Below are 18,412 nucleotides of genomic sequence, written 5' to 3'. Positions count from 1 at the left end.
TGACCCTTTGCCTATAAATAGGCATCCTAAGGGGGTTTTAAGGGGTTCTAAGGTCCAGAGGTCAGCACTTGAGGGAATTGAGAGAAGAGAGAAAGAAGAAGAAGAAGAAAGAAGAGGAAACAAAGTCGAGGCGCTACTGAATCGCGATCGCGATCATTCCATACGTCATTTTCTTGTTTTGTGTTCTTCGTGCGACCATCGGTTAGTTTTGTTTTTAAGGATTGAATGTAATCTATGTACCCTTAGGGGTCCCCCTTGTTATTATGTACACATTCATCTTCTCCATCTATCATCGGAGATCTTGTTTTTCTTTGTAAAGCTCAATCTTAACCATCACTAGTGATGTAAAGCTCTCTTTAAAGAGATTGAAAGTTAATAAATAAACCCAAGATAAACCCAACTCATAACTAACTTTTTTTTTTATCAAATATCACTTGAGATCGTTTCAAGGTCTAACATCTTAACGATTCTCTCCGCTTTTCAAAATTTAAAACATCGTTTTAAGGTCCAACGCCTTAAACAACTCTTTGTTCGCAATTAAAATAAATCTTTCAAAAACATAAAATTAATTTAACACACAAAAATTCAAACTTAAAGAACTACGTAGGTCTGAATTCCTCATTGCACCTGAGGATACATAGGAGCAAGGGCACCCCCCTTGTCGACCCAAAAAAAAAGTAAAACAAAATATAAAAAGAGAAAATAAATAATTTTGAAGTCATGTTACGCATACTCGATCAAAGGCTCTTCTCTATGCGTAAACAACTCCTGAACCCTTATTTTCAAAATTCGCAAACCCCTCTTTTTGGTTTTTCTAACATTTTTCTCAAATAAACATTGGTGGCGACTCCACTCATTTTCTCCCTAGGAGACGAACATTTTGCCTCATCTATTTCGCCTTTGTCGTTCCATCGTAGGGTAGGTTGCGACAGAAATATATCGTTTTGGTCATGTCATACCCTAATTTCGTCCGGGGACCATCTGTTTGTTGGGATGTGACCCTCACTTGACCACTTCGAGGTACTTGACACCCATCGTTAGGCAATCCGTGAAGTTCCGCGACATGTCGGGAGTTGAAAGGAAGTGTTAATGCGCAATCCGTAAAGTTCCGTAACATTCCGGAAGCCAAAGAAGGGATGATTGCATAATCCGTAAGGTTTCGTGACATTACGGAAAGAAAACAAGTATCGTTACGTAATTTGTAAAGTTCCGTAACGTTACAGAAAAAGAATCAGCAAAAAAAGGGCAGAGAGGGTGTATTTAGTAAACAGGGGGTACAAATAGCAATCAAGCCCACTTGGGCCTTCTAGGATCTTCCAACAGAAGACGGTGTCTTCTAGTGGAAGCAACCCAGCTCGCCTGGGCGAGCTGGGCGACAACCACCTCCTTCTTTTCCCCTATAAATAGGGGAAGGATGGCAGAACAAAAAAGTTCAACCCTCCTGGTATATGAGAATCACTTAAAATTAGTGAGAAAAATTGTTTCCGTGAAGAAAATCCAAGCCGAGGCGCTTCCGTAACACTTCCGAGACATTTCCGGGGGCGATTTCGCGAAGATTTTCCACCGTTCTTCATCGCTCTTCGTTCGTTCTTTGTCGTTCTTCGGTCTTCAACCAGTAAGTTCTCGAAATCAAACTTTTCAATTCATTCTATGTACCCTTAGTGGTCCCCATTTGTTTCGCATGCTTTTATTTTCATTTCATTTACTTTTCGTACCCCCTTTTGACGTGCTTTAATCATTTATTTAAGTCATTTTCTTGCCTAATCAAAAATAAAATAAATTTCCACCGATCATTTGAATTGTAACATCTTTTAATTTCTGTTAAAATGAATTCCGACCGTTCTGTCATGTCGTAACCACGTTTAAAACCAAAAAAGGGATAAAATAATAATATAATAATCAAAAATATATATTTGATTATAAAATAATCAAAAAAATCAATCGGACGTTTTTTTTTTTGGGATTTTCTTTCTTAATCGAATTGACTAATAACCAAAGTGAAACTAAGGCTAAAATCAATTCATAAATCAAGTTTTTGTCATCCGACCGTTCTGTCATGTCGTAACCCTTTTAGCTCCCTCCCATATAGGTCCCTAAAATAGGGGCACGAAGCAAACACGCTGCGTGCCATTTTTACACTGCCATGCATGTAGTCAAATGTCGTGTACCCCTTTGATTATATTGGTTTGTGGATATTGTCGTACTATGTACATCCCTGTGTTGTGCCTTTCGCATATGCATCATGCACGGGTTTCGTCTTGATCCCCTCTCTTTGGCAAACCAATGGAAGGTCTATGTCACCTTCTTAAATACATACGTCGGGCGTCGTGCCGCCCCAAAATGTTGTATCTAAGAAGGAGACAATTTCCCGGGCTCCCATGTTCATAAAATTGCATCTGCGTCATATGCATTTCTTCATGCATTCATCCATTCCACCCATGATAGATGTCAGAGTTTTGATTCGCAATGGGTTTTGTTTCACTTTAGTAAAACATGGGAACGAATCAAACCAGAAAAAGATTTTATCATGTCAAGATTAAGGGCCTAGATATCACCAGCCTTAAGGAGTTGGGGCGGTTGATGGGACCTCTCCAAATACAAGCCTTCCGCAAGGCATACAAAAATATTTTAGATTTGACCATAGCAGAGATATTCACGGAAGTCATTGTATCACTCACCCAATACTATGACCAGCCTTTGAGATGCTTCACGTTTGGAGACTTCCAATTAGTACCGATTGTTGAAGAATTTGAGGAGATTCTAGGATGTCTTCTTGGGGGAAGAAAACTGTATCTTTTCTCCGGGTTTCTTCCCTCCTTGAGCAAGATTGCAGTTGTGGTCAGGGATTTGGCAAGAGAGTTGGATCATGTAAAGCAAACTCGAAACGACGTAGTGGGCCTACCACGGAAGTACTTAGAAGGCAAGGCAAGGGATATGGCCAATCAAGAGGAGTGGGTCCCATTTATGGACGTATTAGCATTGTTAATCTTTGGGGTTGTCCTCTATCCAAACGTGGACGGTTTGGTGGATCTAGCCTCAATCGACGCTTTCCATGCATATCACCATAGTAAAGAAAGCCCGGTGGTAGTTGTCTTGGCGAACTTATTTGATACATTTGACCGAAGGTGAGAGAAGAGTAGCACACGGATCATCTGCTGCTTGCCCGCTCTTTGTGTATGGTTGGTTTCGCACCTGTTCCAACAAGACATAAGGCGTCCATGTCCGCTCCGAAGCCATCGCTCGTGTTTCGAAAAGAGAAGAGTAGATTGGGACCAACACTTAGCTGGGATATGAGGTAGAACAATCAGTTGGTTTCCTCGATGGAAGGAAGGAAGGGAGGGAGTCCTTTTCTCATGTGGGGAGTACCCAAACATTCTGTTGATAGGGATGAGGGGTTGTATTAACTACAATCCTGCACTTGCTATAAGACAGTTAGGGTACCCCATGAGGGGAGCACCGATGGAAGAGAGCCTCTCTCCTTTCCTTGTGAGATATTTCGACGCGCAAAGTTTCAAGATTATACAAAAAGTCCATAAGGCGTGGGAAAGCCTGTTAAGGAAAGATAAAGAACTTAGGGGCATTCATAATGGCATCATCGGTGGTTATCATGAATGGCTGAAAGTTCGTACACGAGGGTTAGATTGGCTCTCCAAGTTGAAAATTATCAACGAGGAGAACTTCGATGCTCCGGAAGAGGATGAAGAAGTCCAAGCTCTAAAAACCGAACTAGGAAAAGCAAGGCTTGCCAAAGAAAAATTCAAGTTAGTCACTATAGACGTCCGGAAAGAGTGAGCCGAGTTACGAGAAGAAAATGCAGCTACCGCAAGAGCCCTTGAACAAGAAACCAAGAGGCCTCGCAAGGAAGGGAAGAGAGAGACCAATCACGAGCACATAGCATGGTCTTGAAAAAGGAGTTAGCTGCTTGCTCAAGGTCCAAAAGAAACTTGTCTCAGCGTTTATGCGAGACAGAGACCAACATGTTAGCCATCATCAGCAAGTACCAAGAAGAACTAAATCTAGCCACGGCCCACGAGCATAAAGTGGCCGATGAGTATGCCCGAGTGTACGCGGAAAAGGAGGCTAGAGGAAGGGTGATCGACTCGTTACATCAAGAGGCAACAATGTGGATGGACCGATTTGCTCTTACCTTGAACGAGAGTCAAGAACTTCACCGATTGCTAGCCAAGGCCAAAGCGATGACGGACACCTACTCCGCCCCCGAAGAGATTCACGGACTTCTCAGCTATTGTCAACATATGATAGACTTAATGGCCCATATAATTAGAAACCGCTAGGAAGTTTGTATTGTCGCTCAGATCTTGACTAGTTATAATTTTCTGAATAAAACGAGTTTATCCCATGTTTTTACTCCAAAGATCAGTGCGAATCAAATCACTCCCGCATTTTATCTCTAGCATGCATTCATTTTTCTTTACCTACTCCTCACGTTTGGTTTTTTAGGAAAAATGCCATAACTAAACGCGCCCCAAGGCATCCCTATCGCACCAAATCCAAATCTAGGACGATGGGTGACCAAGAGGAGACACAAGAATAGATGAAAGATGACATGTCGACTTTGAAAGAGCAAATGGCTTCCATGATGGAGTCCATGTTAGGGATGAGAAAACTCATGGAGAATAACGTGGCCACCACTGCCGCTGTTAGTTCGACTGCCGAAGCAGACCCAACTCTCCCAACTACCGCACACCATCCTCTCCCAAACGCGGTAGGACGAGAAAGGAGCACACTGGGGCACATCAGCAACCCCCATTTGGGATACAACCGGGTGGCTTACCCTTATGGATTACCACCTAATTACACGCCACCAGTCATGCGTGATGATGCGGGTCATGTCCCTTCCCCTGTCCTTGAAGGGGAGCCTCCTCGATAGTTAGACGAGGTTCACGAGGATCATAGAGAGTATGCCCAAGGAGATGTTGATTTCTACCCCCCGGTCCCCGTCGAGGGTCCGACACCCAACATACTGCCTCAACACAACCTTCCAGCACAGCCAATATTCTTGTCCACAGAGGGACCACCCCCGGCGGTGGAAGAAAGAAGGAAACTCGATCTCATCGAAGAGAGATTGAGAGCTGTTGAAGGCTTTGGCGACTATCCGTTTGCGGACATGGTGGATCTTTGCTTGGTACCGGACGTCGTCATCCCCCCAAAATTCAAGGTACCTGATTTCGACAAGTACAAAGGGACGACTTGTCCTAAGAACCATCTCAAGATGTATTGTCGCAAGATGGGGGCGCATTCTAGGGATGAAAAGTTGTTAATGCACTTTTTCCAAGATAGCTTGGCTGTAGCTGCGGTCATTTGGTACACTAACCGGGAAGCTTCCCGCATCCGTACTTGGAAGGATCTGATTACTGCCTTCCTTAGGCAATATCATTACAATTCCGACATGGCTCCCGATCGCACTTAGGTGCAAAACATGGTTAAAAAGGAAAGTGAGACCTTTAAAGAGTATGCTCAACGGTGGAGGGACTTGGCAGCACAAGTGGCCCCTCCAATGGTCGAAAGGGAGATGATTGCCATGATGGTAGACACCTTACCGGTGTTTTACTATGAGAAGTTGGTAGGCTATATGCCCTCCAGCTTCGCGGACTTGGTATTCACCGGGGAGAGAATCGAAGTAGGTTTGAAGAGAGGGAAGTTTGATTACGTCTCATCCACAAGTGCCAATGCTTGGAGGATCGGAGCAACTGGGGCAAAAAAGAAGGAAGGAGATACCCATGCCGTCACTTCAGCACCCGCATGGGTCAAGCCACCACAGATCTCTCATGGTACCCATCAGTACGCGCAACATCACCCGAGCTTCTCAGCTCGCGCCGAGGACTCTTCCAATTCAGCACCCGTATAGCCTAGAGTGCCCGCGCCCATCCAGAGGGAGGCCCCCCAAGCTCCGGCTTCAACCATGACTCGCCCGGCCGACAACGCCCACTTTGGCGCAGGTCCCAACGCGATGAGGAACTTTCCCCCGAGGCCAACTCTAGAATTCACCCCGATCCCAATGATGTACGAAGACCTCTTGCCGTCCCTCATCGCCAACCAGATGGCTGTGATATCTCCCGAAAAGATCAACCAACCTCATTTCCCAAAGTGGTATAACCCTGACGCAACCTGCGCATACCATGGGAAAACCCCAAGCCACTCCACCGAAAAATGTCTGGCCCTTAAATACAAGGTCCAACATTTGATAGACGCTGGATGGCTGACATTTCAAAAGGATCGGCCCAATGTGAAAATAAACCCGCTCGCCAATCACGGAGGGGGGGCAGTTAATGTCGTCGAGTCGGGTAGGCCGCGCAGGTCTAAGCCTTTGAAGGACGTGGCGACCCCCAGGAGGTTTATCTATGAGGCCCTACAAAAGGGGGGCGTAATTCCCCACGGTGGGCATAAAGAGGATTCTTGTTTGATGCATCCCGGCGAGCTACATGACATGGAAACATGTTTAGCAGTGGAGGACCTGTTGCAACAGATGATAGATCGAGGCCGACTGGAAGTCGGCGATAAGGGGAGTGAAGAGCAGCATATATGTATGCAGTCCGCAGATGAGAGAAGTTTTGGAAGGCCTAAGCCTGTGGTGGTATATTTCACCAAAGACGCAGCTCCCCAAACGCCCCGATAACCCTCGGTAGTTAAACCTGTTCCATTTCCATACCGGGACAGCCACGCATTTCCGTGGAGGTATGCACCTCCAAGCGAAAGGAAGGAAGAGGTCACCGACATCAGCTTGTTGTTAGCCAAGGTAACCAATATCACGGGGCTGCGCGGCGTGACCCGCAGCGGTTGTGTGTTTGCACCCCCTGACCTGCCGACACAACCCGCAAACGTTAAGGGGAAAGCAAAGATAGTGGAAGAACAAAATGACAAAACGATCCTCACTCCGAGTGAGGATATTCCAGTGAAAGGTCTTCCAGAGAAAAAGGATGGTTGTGGCAAGAAAGAAGTATCGCTAAAGGAGGCAGGCGAGTTCCTCCGCATTATTTAGCAAAGCGAGTTCAAGGTCATTGAGCAGCTCAACAAAACCCCGGCCAGGGTCTCTCTTTTGGAACTGCTCATGAGCTCTGAGCCTCATCGGGCTTTGCTAGTAAAGGTCTTGAACGAAGCTCATGTAGCCCAAGATATCTCTGTAGAAGGCTTTGGAGGACTCGTCAATAACATCACCGCCAACAACTACCTCGCCTTCGTTGAAGAAGAAATCCCTGCTGAAGGGAGAGGGCATAACAAGGCTTTGCATGTGTCAGTCAAATGCATGGATCATGTCGTGGCCAAGGTACTTATCGATAATGGTTACAGTTTAAATGTAATGCCCAAAAGCACGTTGGAGAAATTGTCGTTTAATGCTTCCCATCTAAATCCAAGTTCCATGGTGGTTCGTGCCTTTGACGGCACCCGCCGAGAGGTTAGGGGAGAGATTGACCTCCCTATACAGATAGGCCCCTATACCTATCAGGTTACCTTCCAAGTAATGGATATTAACTCGGCTTATAGCTGTCTTTTGGGATGTCGGTGGATCCACTCGGTGGGAGTCGTTCCCTCTACACTCCACCAAAAACTGAAATTCGTAGTAGAGGGGCATTTGGTTATTGTGTCGGGGGAGGAAGACATCTTGGTAAGTTGCCCGTCCTCTATGCCATATGTGGAAGCCGCAGAGGAGTCATTAGAAACAACCTTCCAATCTTTTGAGGTAGTAAGCATTGCCTCCGTAGATTCCTTCTCTAGGTAACCTTGCCTGTCCGATATGGCAATGATGGTGGCCCGAGTGATGTTGGAGAATGGTTACGAGCCCGGAATGGGTTTAGGCAAAAACAACGGCGGCATAACCAGCCTGATAAGCACCAGAGGAAACCGTGGGAAGTTTGGGTTAGGCTATAAACCCACACAAGCGGACATAAGGAAAAGTGTTGTGAGAAGGAAGAGCGGAAGCCAAGGCTCGCAATTGGGACAAAAAATTGAAGGGGGCCCACCCTGCCACATCAGTAGGAGCTTTATAAGTGCGGGACTAGGACACGAAGGCCAAGTCATTGCGATATGCGAGGATGACTCTCCGAATGGGTCAGATCTGGTACGACCATGCCCTCCTGGTTTCCGGACATTTATGCGACAAGCATAATGTAACCCTTTGTGGCTTTTAAACTTTAGGGTTGAGCCTAGGCTTTAGAGTTTCCTTTTGTTAAGGCTTTATGTCTTTTGTTCCTGAATTTATAATATAAAGATCTTTCTTCATCTGTTCCTGCGTCTCTACCCATTCTCATTCATTTGCATGTTTATTTCTTTACGCTTAAAACGCCAGATCCGATGACGAGTCCCTCGAAGGTACTAATACCTGGGACCCGACCATCGATTTCAAGCAAGAAATGGATCAGACGGAGAGTGAAGAGGACGAAGATGGGGGACTTCCCCCGGAGTTGGAGAAGATAGTCGCCCATGAGGACCAAGAGATGGGGCCTCATCAAGAAGAGACGAAACTAGTGGACTTAGGAACCGGCAGTGGGAAAAAGGAAGTAAAGATAGGCACGAGTATGACCGCACCCATCCGTGAAGAATTGATGGCCCTGCTAAAAAACTACCAAGACATCTTTGCCTGGTCATACCTAGATATGCCCGGTTTGAGTTTGGACATCGTACAACACAGATTACCTCTAAATCCTGAGTGTTCCCCAGTAAAACAAAAGTTGAGGAGGATGAAGCCCGAGACATCCTTGAAAATAAAAAAAGAGGTAAAGAAACAATTTGACACTGGTTTTTTGGCTGTCGCTCGGTACCCAGAATGGGTTGCCAACATTGTAGTAGTCCCTAAGAAGGATGGAAAAGTGCGAATGTGTGTAGATTATCGGGACCTGAATCGAGCCAGTCCCAAGGACAATTTTCCTCTGCCACACATCAATATCCTCGTGGATAATACGGCCAATTTCGCTTTGTTTTCCTTCATGGATGGGTTCTCCAGTTACAATTAGATAAAAATGGCGCCAGAGGATATGGAAAAGACTACCTTTGTTACCCTGTGGGGGACGTTCTGTTATAAGGTGATGTCCTTTGAACTCAAGAACGCCGGGGCAACTTATCAACGGCTATGGTAGCTTTGTTCCACGATATGATGCACCGAGAAATCGAGGTCTATGTGGATGACATAATTGCCAAGTCTAAGACCGAGGAGGAACACCTTGTCAACTTGCGGAAGTTGTTCGAAAGGCTTAGGAAATATCAATTGAGGTTAAACCCCGCTAAGTGCACCTTCGGGTTCAAGTCAGGGAAATTGCTAGGTTTCATCGTAAGCCAGAAAGGGATAGAGATGGACCCCGAAAAGGTGAAGGCCATCCTTGAGATGCCAGAACCCCGTACCGAGAGGCAGGTCCGAGGATTCCTGGGATGTTTGAATTACATTGCCAGATTCATATCACAGCTCACCACTATCTGTGAGCCGTTGTTCAAACTCTTATGCAAAACCAATTCGTTTGCTGGAACGAGGATTGTCAAGAGGCATTTGGAAGGATCAAAAGGTGTCTCATGAACCCTCTCGTGCTTATGTCGTCGGTACCTGGAAGGCCTCTCATCTTGTATATGAAAATTTTGGACGAGTAGATGGGATGTATGCTGGGGCAACATGACGAGTCCGGGAAGAGAGACCGCGTTGTTTACTACTTGAGTAAGAAGTTCATGGCTTGTGAAATGAACTACTCCCTGCTCGAAAGAACGTGTTGTGCTTTAGTCTGGGCGTCCCACCGTCTAAGACAATACATGCTGAGCCATACCACCTGGTTGATATCCAAGATGGACCCGGTTAAGTACATCTTTGAGAAGCCTGCTCTCACAGGGCGGATCGCCCGGTGGCAAGTTTTGCTATCCGAGTTCGATATAGTCTATGTCACCCAAAAAGCGATAAAAGGAAGCGCCTTGGCAGATTATTTGGCTCAGCAGCCTCTCAACGACTATCAACCCATGCATCCTGAATTCTCGGATGAGGACATCATGGCCTTGTTTGAGGAAAAGCTAGACGAGGACCGAGACAAGTGGACCGTGTGGTTTGATGGAGCGTCAAATGTTCTAGGCCATGGCGTTGGAGTAGTATTGGTCTCTCCGGACAATCAATGTATATCTTTCACAGCCAGCCTGGGGTTTGACTGCACCAACAATATGGCTGAGTATGAAGCGTGTGCCCTAGCCGTCCAGGCGGCGATTGACTCCAATGTCAAGCTACTCAAGGTGTATGGGGACTCAGCACTGTGATCCACCAGCTGAGAGGAGAATGGGAAACTAGAGACCCCAAGATGATACCCTACCAAGCCTATATCAAGGAGTTGGCTAGTTCCTTTGATGAGATCACCTTCCATCACGTTCCCCGAGAGGAAAATCAAATGGCGGATGCGCTTGCCACTTTGGCGTCCATGTTCCAGCTAACACCGCACGGGGACCTACTGTACATTGAGTTCTGGTGTCATGGTAGACCCACACATTGTTGTCAGGTGGAAGAGGAACGGGATGGTAAGCCTTGGTATTTCGATATCAAGCGATACATTGAAAGCAAGAAGTACCCACCAGAGGCTTCCGACAACGACAAAAGGACATTGAGGAGATTGGCGGCCGGTTTCTTCATGAGCGGAGGCATACTATACAAGAGAAACCATGACATGGTCCTGCTATGCTGCGTAAACGCTAAGGAAGCAGAAAACATGTTGGGGGAGGTTCATGAGGGATCTTTTGGTACGCGCGCTAATGGGCACGCCATGGCTAGAAAGATCTTAAGGGCAGGTTATTATTGGCTCACCATGGAGAGCGATTGCTGTCTCCATGTGAGGAAATGTCACAAATGTCAGACATTCGCAGATAATGTCAACGCTCCTCCCCTGCCTCTGAATGTCTTGGCCGCGCCGTGGCCGTTTTCCATGTGGGGAATAGACGTAATTGGGGCCATAGAACCCAAAGCTACAAATGGACATCGTTTCATCCTAGTGGCAATTGATTACTTCACTAAGTGGGTCGAAGCCGCGTCGTACGCTAGCGTCACTAGGAGTGTGGTGGTCAGGTTCATTAAGAGGGAAATCATCTGCCGATACGGTTTGCCAAGGAAGATTATCACGGACAACGACACCAACTTGAATAACAAGATGATGGGGGAAATGTGCGAGGAGTTTAAAATCCAACATCACAATTCCACGCCCTACCGACCAAAGATGAACGGAGCCTTAGAAGCAGCCAATAAGAATATTAAGAAAATTATTCAGAAGATGACAGTGTCGTACAAAGATTGGCATGAGATGTTGCCTTTTGCCCTGCATGGATACTGAACCTCGATACGAACTTCTACTTGGGCAACACCGTACTCCTTGGTTTATGGGATGGAAGCGGTACTCCCATTTGAGGTAGAGGCCCTTTCCCAGAGGATACTAGTGGAATCGGGCCTAGAAGAATCAGAGTGGGCTCAAACACGCTACGACCAACTTAACCTTATTGAAGGTAAGCGTTTGACGGCCATGAGCCATGGGCGCCTGTATCAACAAAGGATGAAGAACGCATTTGACAAGAAGGTGCGCTCACGCAAGTTCCATGAGGGGGACCTTGTGCTGAAAAAGGTGTCCCACGCTGTTAAAGATAATCGAGGGAAGTGGGCCCCGAACTACGAAGGGCCTTTCGTTGTAAAAAGGGCTTTCTCCGGAGGAGCCCTGGTGCTCACCAACATGGATGGCGAGGAGCTACCTTCACCCGTGAACTCCGATGTTGTCAAGCAATACTACGCTTAGGATTTGGGGAAATTGAGGAAGTCACTGCATGTTCTTTTATTTTTGTGTATGTCCTTCTTGGTTTCCCCTAGGGATTCCTGTCTGCTATAATTTCTCATCACAGTCTTTTAAAAGAAAAGAATATGCAATTGAGGTTCCGGTCCTCACTTTGTGTTTCAAGCTATGTCCAGAATTTGATAACCTGAGCCTTTTTTGCTTAGTCCATGGGATGCGCCAAGCGCTTACTGTAACATCCTGGAAATTTCTACCCGGAATTTTTGGAAACGATGTATTTTGAATGATTATATATATAAGTATTATTCAGTGTCTATGCCTATATGTTCTTGGTAGAAGTAGGAATAGTGGGGGCAAGATATGCGGGTTAGGCTAATTAAGGAAGAGAAATCCATAACTGGGAGGTTATGGGTTAATTCTTAAGTAATTAGTCTAAAAATCATCGTTTTGCGTGCGACTTAGAATTTAACGAAACCAACCTCTGAACCACGCTCGGGGTTTTATTCTGAGCGTTTTGATATATATATTGGTTACTTTCGAAAACTGGCCCCGACGGACGCAGAGAAACGCGAGAAATTGGAACCAGAGAAACGACACGCAAACCGAGGCAGGATTTTAGCGTTTCAAAGGTCAGATTTTTCCCACTTTTGTGACTGAGTATGGGTCACAGTCAAAAGGGAAAGTGGGCCCTTTTTGCTCCACTCAAATGGAGACATGTGGCATTGCTTAAATAAAATAATAGAAAAAGGGAAAACCCTTTTTATTTAAAACCAAAAAGCTTTTCTCTCTCTTCACTCAGCCCCCACACTTTTCAGACAGCTCTCTCTCTCCCTCACGTTGCCATTTTCTTCTTCTTCATTCTCCATTGAAGCTCCACACAAAGCTTCAACCTTTGGCCATCATTTCTGCCCCAAATCGCAAAAGGAGGGCATTTCCGGAGTCGTGAAGTGTGTGGCTATGAGTGGGACTTCGAAATTTCAGGTTTGGGTGGACTTCTTTCTCTCTTAAATTTCGTGTGTATGGGGTTTTGGGAGATATGATGGGTAGTCTTGCTAGTTTTCTGCTTCATGATAGTTATTTGTGAAGAAACTTGTTGAAAGCTTGTTGAAATTGCCATGTTTGGATGAGTTAGACATACCCATTCTGTTTTAGGGTTTTGTGATGATGTTTGTGATGTTTGTATGCTGAAATTGCCCATGGAAAACTGTTAGAGATGAAATGTAGAGTTAACCTAGGGTTGGAAAGTGAGAATGTGGTGTTATGAGTGGAAAAAGAGTGAGGCTTTGAGAGTTGGAAGGTTAAGTCTGAATTCTGTGGTAAATGGAGATTAAAGTGAGTTAATACTAGCTCGAAATGTCATTTAGGACTTGGGAGAAAGCTTGGACTGTGCTAGAGAGAAGAACAAATGATCAAAGTGAACAAAGAACCATTTCTAGGGCAAAATTGGGTGTTGAGAAGTCAAATTTTGATTCGGTGGAATTTTAGGTGTAAATTCAGTTTGAGCAAGTTTAGATTGAGGTTATGGACTTGTGTGAGGTGAGAGTTTGCTTCAAACTTACCTCATTCTCAATTTCACTTTTCAAACTTAGAAAACCCATTGAATTGAGGGGTGTTGGACACCTAGATTCTGTGTTGCTGTGCTGTGAAGCTTGATTCTGGGTTAGACATGATTGATACATGATTTGGGACTTGTAGGAATTGATTTGGGCAAGATTGGATGAGAGGAAGTGTGATTTTCGAAATCTGCACTTATGCAGAATTTTGCTGTCAAAATAGGTGCAACAGGATTTTGGCTTTGTGCAGAAAAATGCTTGTGTGTGGTTGGCTGTGGAAAGTCTAGTGCAGAATGAGTTCTGGATGTTTGCTAGTAGATCCCAACGGTCACAATGTAGGCTTATGTACTATAGATTTCCAGTAAAATTTTGGAGTCGATCCAACGGTTAACGAATTGGATCGAAGGAATTGTTACTGGGGTCTTTAAGTGAGAAAAGCTATGATTTTGGTTGGTGTGTTGAGCAGAGTTTTCTGGCTTTGCCCTGTTTTGCTTGGCTGTGATAGCTTGTGCTGTTTGAATGTTGTTTTGCTTGGATGTTGTGGAAGCTTGGGAGGATTGATGGGGACCCGGTGTTGAGAGAAACGAGGATATGTGCTACGTGGGAGTACGTGAGCTCAGATGGAGGTGGGCAACAGGGGATGGTGGGTTTATGCGCGCATTGTGGATGTGGAAAACTTGTTGTGCACCATCGCCCGACCGCCACCTAGTACCACATGTGATGGGTACCCCATAATCCTACAAGCTTGAGATGAGGAAGTGTTGAAGGGTGAAACTTCCTGCTTTTATTGTTGACCACAGAGTGGTACCTGGAGATATGTCGCGGGGGTCAGGAGACCTTGGGGACGTCAGGTGGGGTGCTATTGCCCAAAACCAAGCTTGACCAATCCCGACCCACCCCGGGCATAGTCGGTCAGTGAGAACCTGTGATGTACCTAAACAGGCGAGCTCCTGGCAGTCAACAGATAAAAGGAACAAAGACCACAAAGCAAGGAGGCTTGTGGTGGCTGGCCAGCTGTGAAACTTGATTGATATGTGAGATATGGTCTCTGGTAATCGATTACCAAGGGTGGGTAATCGATTACAAGGCTTAAAAATGAAGACAGGAGGCTAAGATGGTCTCTGGTAATCGATTACCACGGGGTGTAATCGATTACCAGGCTTGAAAACGAGGTCAGGAAGCTAAGGAAGCCTCTGGTAATCGATTACCAGCCTGTGTAATCGATTACACAGAGGAATGGGTCACTGGTAATCGATTACCAGGTATGTGTAATCGATTACACATTGCATTTTTGCATATTTCATGTCCTGAGGCTGTGTAATTCGAGTTTAGCCTCTGGTAATCGATTACCAAGGCTGTGTAATCGATTACCAGAGATGAAAGGCCTAAGGATACCCCTCTTGCTTGCATGTAATGGTTTGTAGAAGTATTGTGTTGCGGCATAGTTAGATTCTTGTGAAAGAGTCTACCACTTTCTTTTCCTTCTTGTAGATCATGATGGCGGCACAGCTAATCCATGATCGAGTGGAGATGGAGTGCCTAGAGGAAGCTTGGGAGACCCTCGAAGGCAACACGAGGTGCCGATTTCGGGGCACCATTCGATTCACGGCTACTTCTTTGGTGCATCCAGATGAACCTGCACGGACGCTTCAGCGCACGGTGGAGTGGACAGCTCCTTGGATTAGTTTTGTATATTTTTTAGGGTGGGTGTATCTAGGACTGACTGTTAGGTTTACTCTTTTGTTTTTGTACGGGTAGACCTGATGTATAGGAATTTGATGATTGTATACATGTGGCTGAAGCCACCACTGTGGACACCTTTGCTCTGGATGACACTATATATTTTGTAAAACTCCCATATTTTGGACAGCCTTAAATGATGAATGCATTTATGATCGATCTTGTTATTTGAAAAGAAAGCATTAGCAACTTTATTTGTAAAAGAGTTTATCGACCGTATTTTATTCTTTTATTTTCACGTGACGACCTAAAGTAATGGCTGGTACATTCTTCCTTTTGAAACAACAAATTAGTTTAGAGATTATGAGCGGTAAGAAAGAAATGACTCCGAATAGAGTTGTGAACTGGCCATTCAGGACTCTATAGTGAGGATTTTCCTTCTAAACCTAGTTATGGTGAAAAGAGAAAGAAATGAAAAAGAAAAAGAAAAAAAAATTACCATGGTTTTTGTTATTTAAATTATTACTATTAAACCAGTCATTAATTTAGGGACGCCACACTTATTTAAAACTAAACCTGACTAGCTTTCACTAAAAGGATTATTGCATTTGAAAACGCTCATGCATATGCATACGCATGCATATTTTGTTATCTTATGACAGGAGCAGAATCGTCTTAGGTAGTGGTCAAATGTCGGGACGGGTCTAAAGGCAGAAACCAATCGAGGTAAAACGGTAACGCGGCAACAATTTGTTGCGCGATGTCATTTCCTGTTTTCAAGTACTTAGGGACGGACGCAAGTAGAGGCTAGGATCACGATCGATAGATCGTCATCTCATGCCCAGCACTGGACAAGCGGAAAGCGCAGCTGGGGGACAACCTAGTATCCTTTAAACTCCCAGTAATTATTACTGTTGTGTCTTTAAAGTAAAAATTGGATGCCTCATCTACCCTAAAAAAGGGGGTTCGAGTAAGCGAACGCCGACCTGTAGAGAGCGCATACTTGTGTCTTCCCCAAAAGAAGAATACAGGTTAGCTCGCCTGGGCGAGCACCCCTGCACCTGGAAACATAAAAACGAGGGAGGGGGAGTTTTTCTCCACCCAAAACTCTCCTCCCTCATTCAAAAACGCAAACACCCACAGGATTTTCACCCCTAGGCCACCATTTTTGAACTTTTGCTTCCATTCTTAGTGTTTTTGGTCACTCCATACAAGTAAGTGCACTACCCTTTGGTTTCTAGCTTTCCATTGATGCCTTTTATGCTTTGAATGGTATATAATTTGGCCAATTCCGTGAGACAATTTAGGGAAAATTTGTGCTTTGTTTCTTTGAATTGAGGGGTTGTAGGGGATGGCCTTAGGCCTAGGTTGTGTTCTGAAATAATGGGGCAAGCCATATTGCCCCTATTCCCTTGTTATTGGCACCCAAAAGTGTGCCCACCAAGTGCTCGGTAAAATGCCTCAATGGGATTTGGGCATGGTTTTGTGAACTTTGGATTGTGGGGCTGACTTGTGTGTATATGGACAGCATGTAGAGGTTAGAATAAGTGCCCAAATTAAGGACTTAGACCTAGGAATCCAAGCCTTTGGTTTTGAGTGCAAGAAAGCATAAAAATGAAGGCATTGTGATAGGGATTTCCCTTTAGGCCAGCAGCTGATTTTTGGGGCTGCCCCATGATGTTTGCCTAGTTGTTTGAGAATGTTGTTCATCATGCACATATAGATGAGAATAGGTGGCAAAATACCTCACAAGATATATGTATGTTGCATGTGGATAGAAAAAAGATACCTCACCAAAAACCTTGTTGAATTGAAATGCAATTTGAGTAGCAAGATACTTGAATACGCATGAAATGTAATTTCTTTTGCAGCAAAGATTCTTTGAATATGCATGTGTACAAATTTAGCAAAGACGTGTGTATATGATCTTGGGTGGTAGGAATACTTCGAGTATGCATGTGTATAAGTTTAGCAAAGAAATGCATGTATGTAATTTGGGTAGCAAAATATTTTGAATCTGCATGAGTATGGTTTTTAGGTAACCGAGCATCTCGCACGCATGTATGATCATAAAAGTATGTATGTGAGTTTTCCCTAAATTGATGTTTGTGTTGGAAGTAGTTGTATGCCATTTTTACTTGGTCAACCTTTAAATTGACACTTCCTTGAAAATTGACTTTCCAAACGTTTGTCTTCGCAGGAAATGGCTCCGAAAAAGCTTTCCACGAAGAGGTCTAGGAGAGACGCCGCGGCGGAAGGGTCTAGTGCCACCCCCGAGTTTGATAGCCACCGTTTCCGGAGCGCCGAGCACCAGCAGTGCTTCCAGGCCATCAAAGGATGGTTGTTCCACAGAGAGAGGCGCATCCAGCTCAGGGAGGATGAGTATACAGATTTTCAGGAGGAGATAGCTCGCAGGCGTTGGACGTCGCTGGTGACTCCCATGGCTAAGTTTGACCCTGAGGTAGTCCTGAAGTTTTATGCTAATGCTTGGCCCACAGAGGAGGGAGTGCGAGACATGCGTTCATGGGTGAGGGGTCAGTGGATTCCCTTTGACGCAGATGCCCTCAGCCAGTTCCTGGGTGACCCGCTAGTTTTGGAGGAAGGCCAGTAGTGCGAGTTCAGCCAGAGGAGGAACAGGGCCGACGGGTTCGACGAGGAGGCCATTGCCCAGCTGTTATGCACACCGGGGCAGGATTTCGCCCGGACCGCTGCAGGGAGGCGGGTGTGTATCATGCGCACCAGCATGACCACCTTGACCCAGACGTGGATAACATTGCTGCTCAGCAATGTCCTGCCTAGCGATCATAACTCCGATCTCCCTCTGCCTAAGTGCCAGTTGGTGTATGCCATCTTGACACGAATGAGCGTCCACATGGCCCAAGTGATTGCTGACGCCATCTATTTGTTTGCAAGTATGTCACCCACCAGGCACCCTCTAGACACGAATAAGTCTAACAGGGCCCTGGGGTTTCCGGCATTGATCACTGGCCTCTGCCAATCGTTCGGGGTTCTCGTCACCCCTAGTAAGGTGATCCGACCGCTGATCACTCGGGCCTTTGTCGAGAAGTACTGCACGCCTAGGCAGGCGCAGGGTGATGCGCATCAGGCCACAGACGCTCCACCACCACCTCATCAGGCCGATCCCGCTGGATCACTAGGCATGGAGCGTTATCTACAACACTTGGTTCGCCAGCAAGCGGCCAACCACCGGGGGCAGGTGCAGATACATGAGTGTCTCTACCGGTTCAGCCTCAGTCAACAGGGGCAGGGTTTCGCTTCTTTTGCATGCCCTACCCTAGAGCAGTTTGGGGTTGAGGTCGCATGGCCCGGAGACTGGCCCGAGGTCCAGGCAGGGGAGGAGCCTGCAGGATCCTCTGGTGAGGCAGAGGAGGCTCATATGGATGAAGAAATGACGGACTTGCTCGGTTTCTTAGG

The sequence above is a fragment of the Glycine max genome, chromosome 2 (genome assembly GCF_000004515.6).
Source record: "Glycine max cultivar Williams 82 chromosome 2, Glycine_max_v4.0, whole genome shotgun sequence".
NCBI classification, from domain to species: Eukaryota; Viridiplantae; Streptophyta; class Magnoliopsida; order Fabales; family Fabaceae; genus Glycine; species Glycine max.
This window is presented reverse-complemented; position numbering follows the sequence as displayed.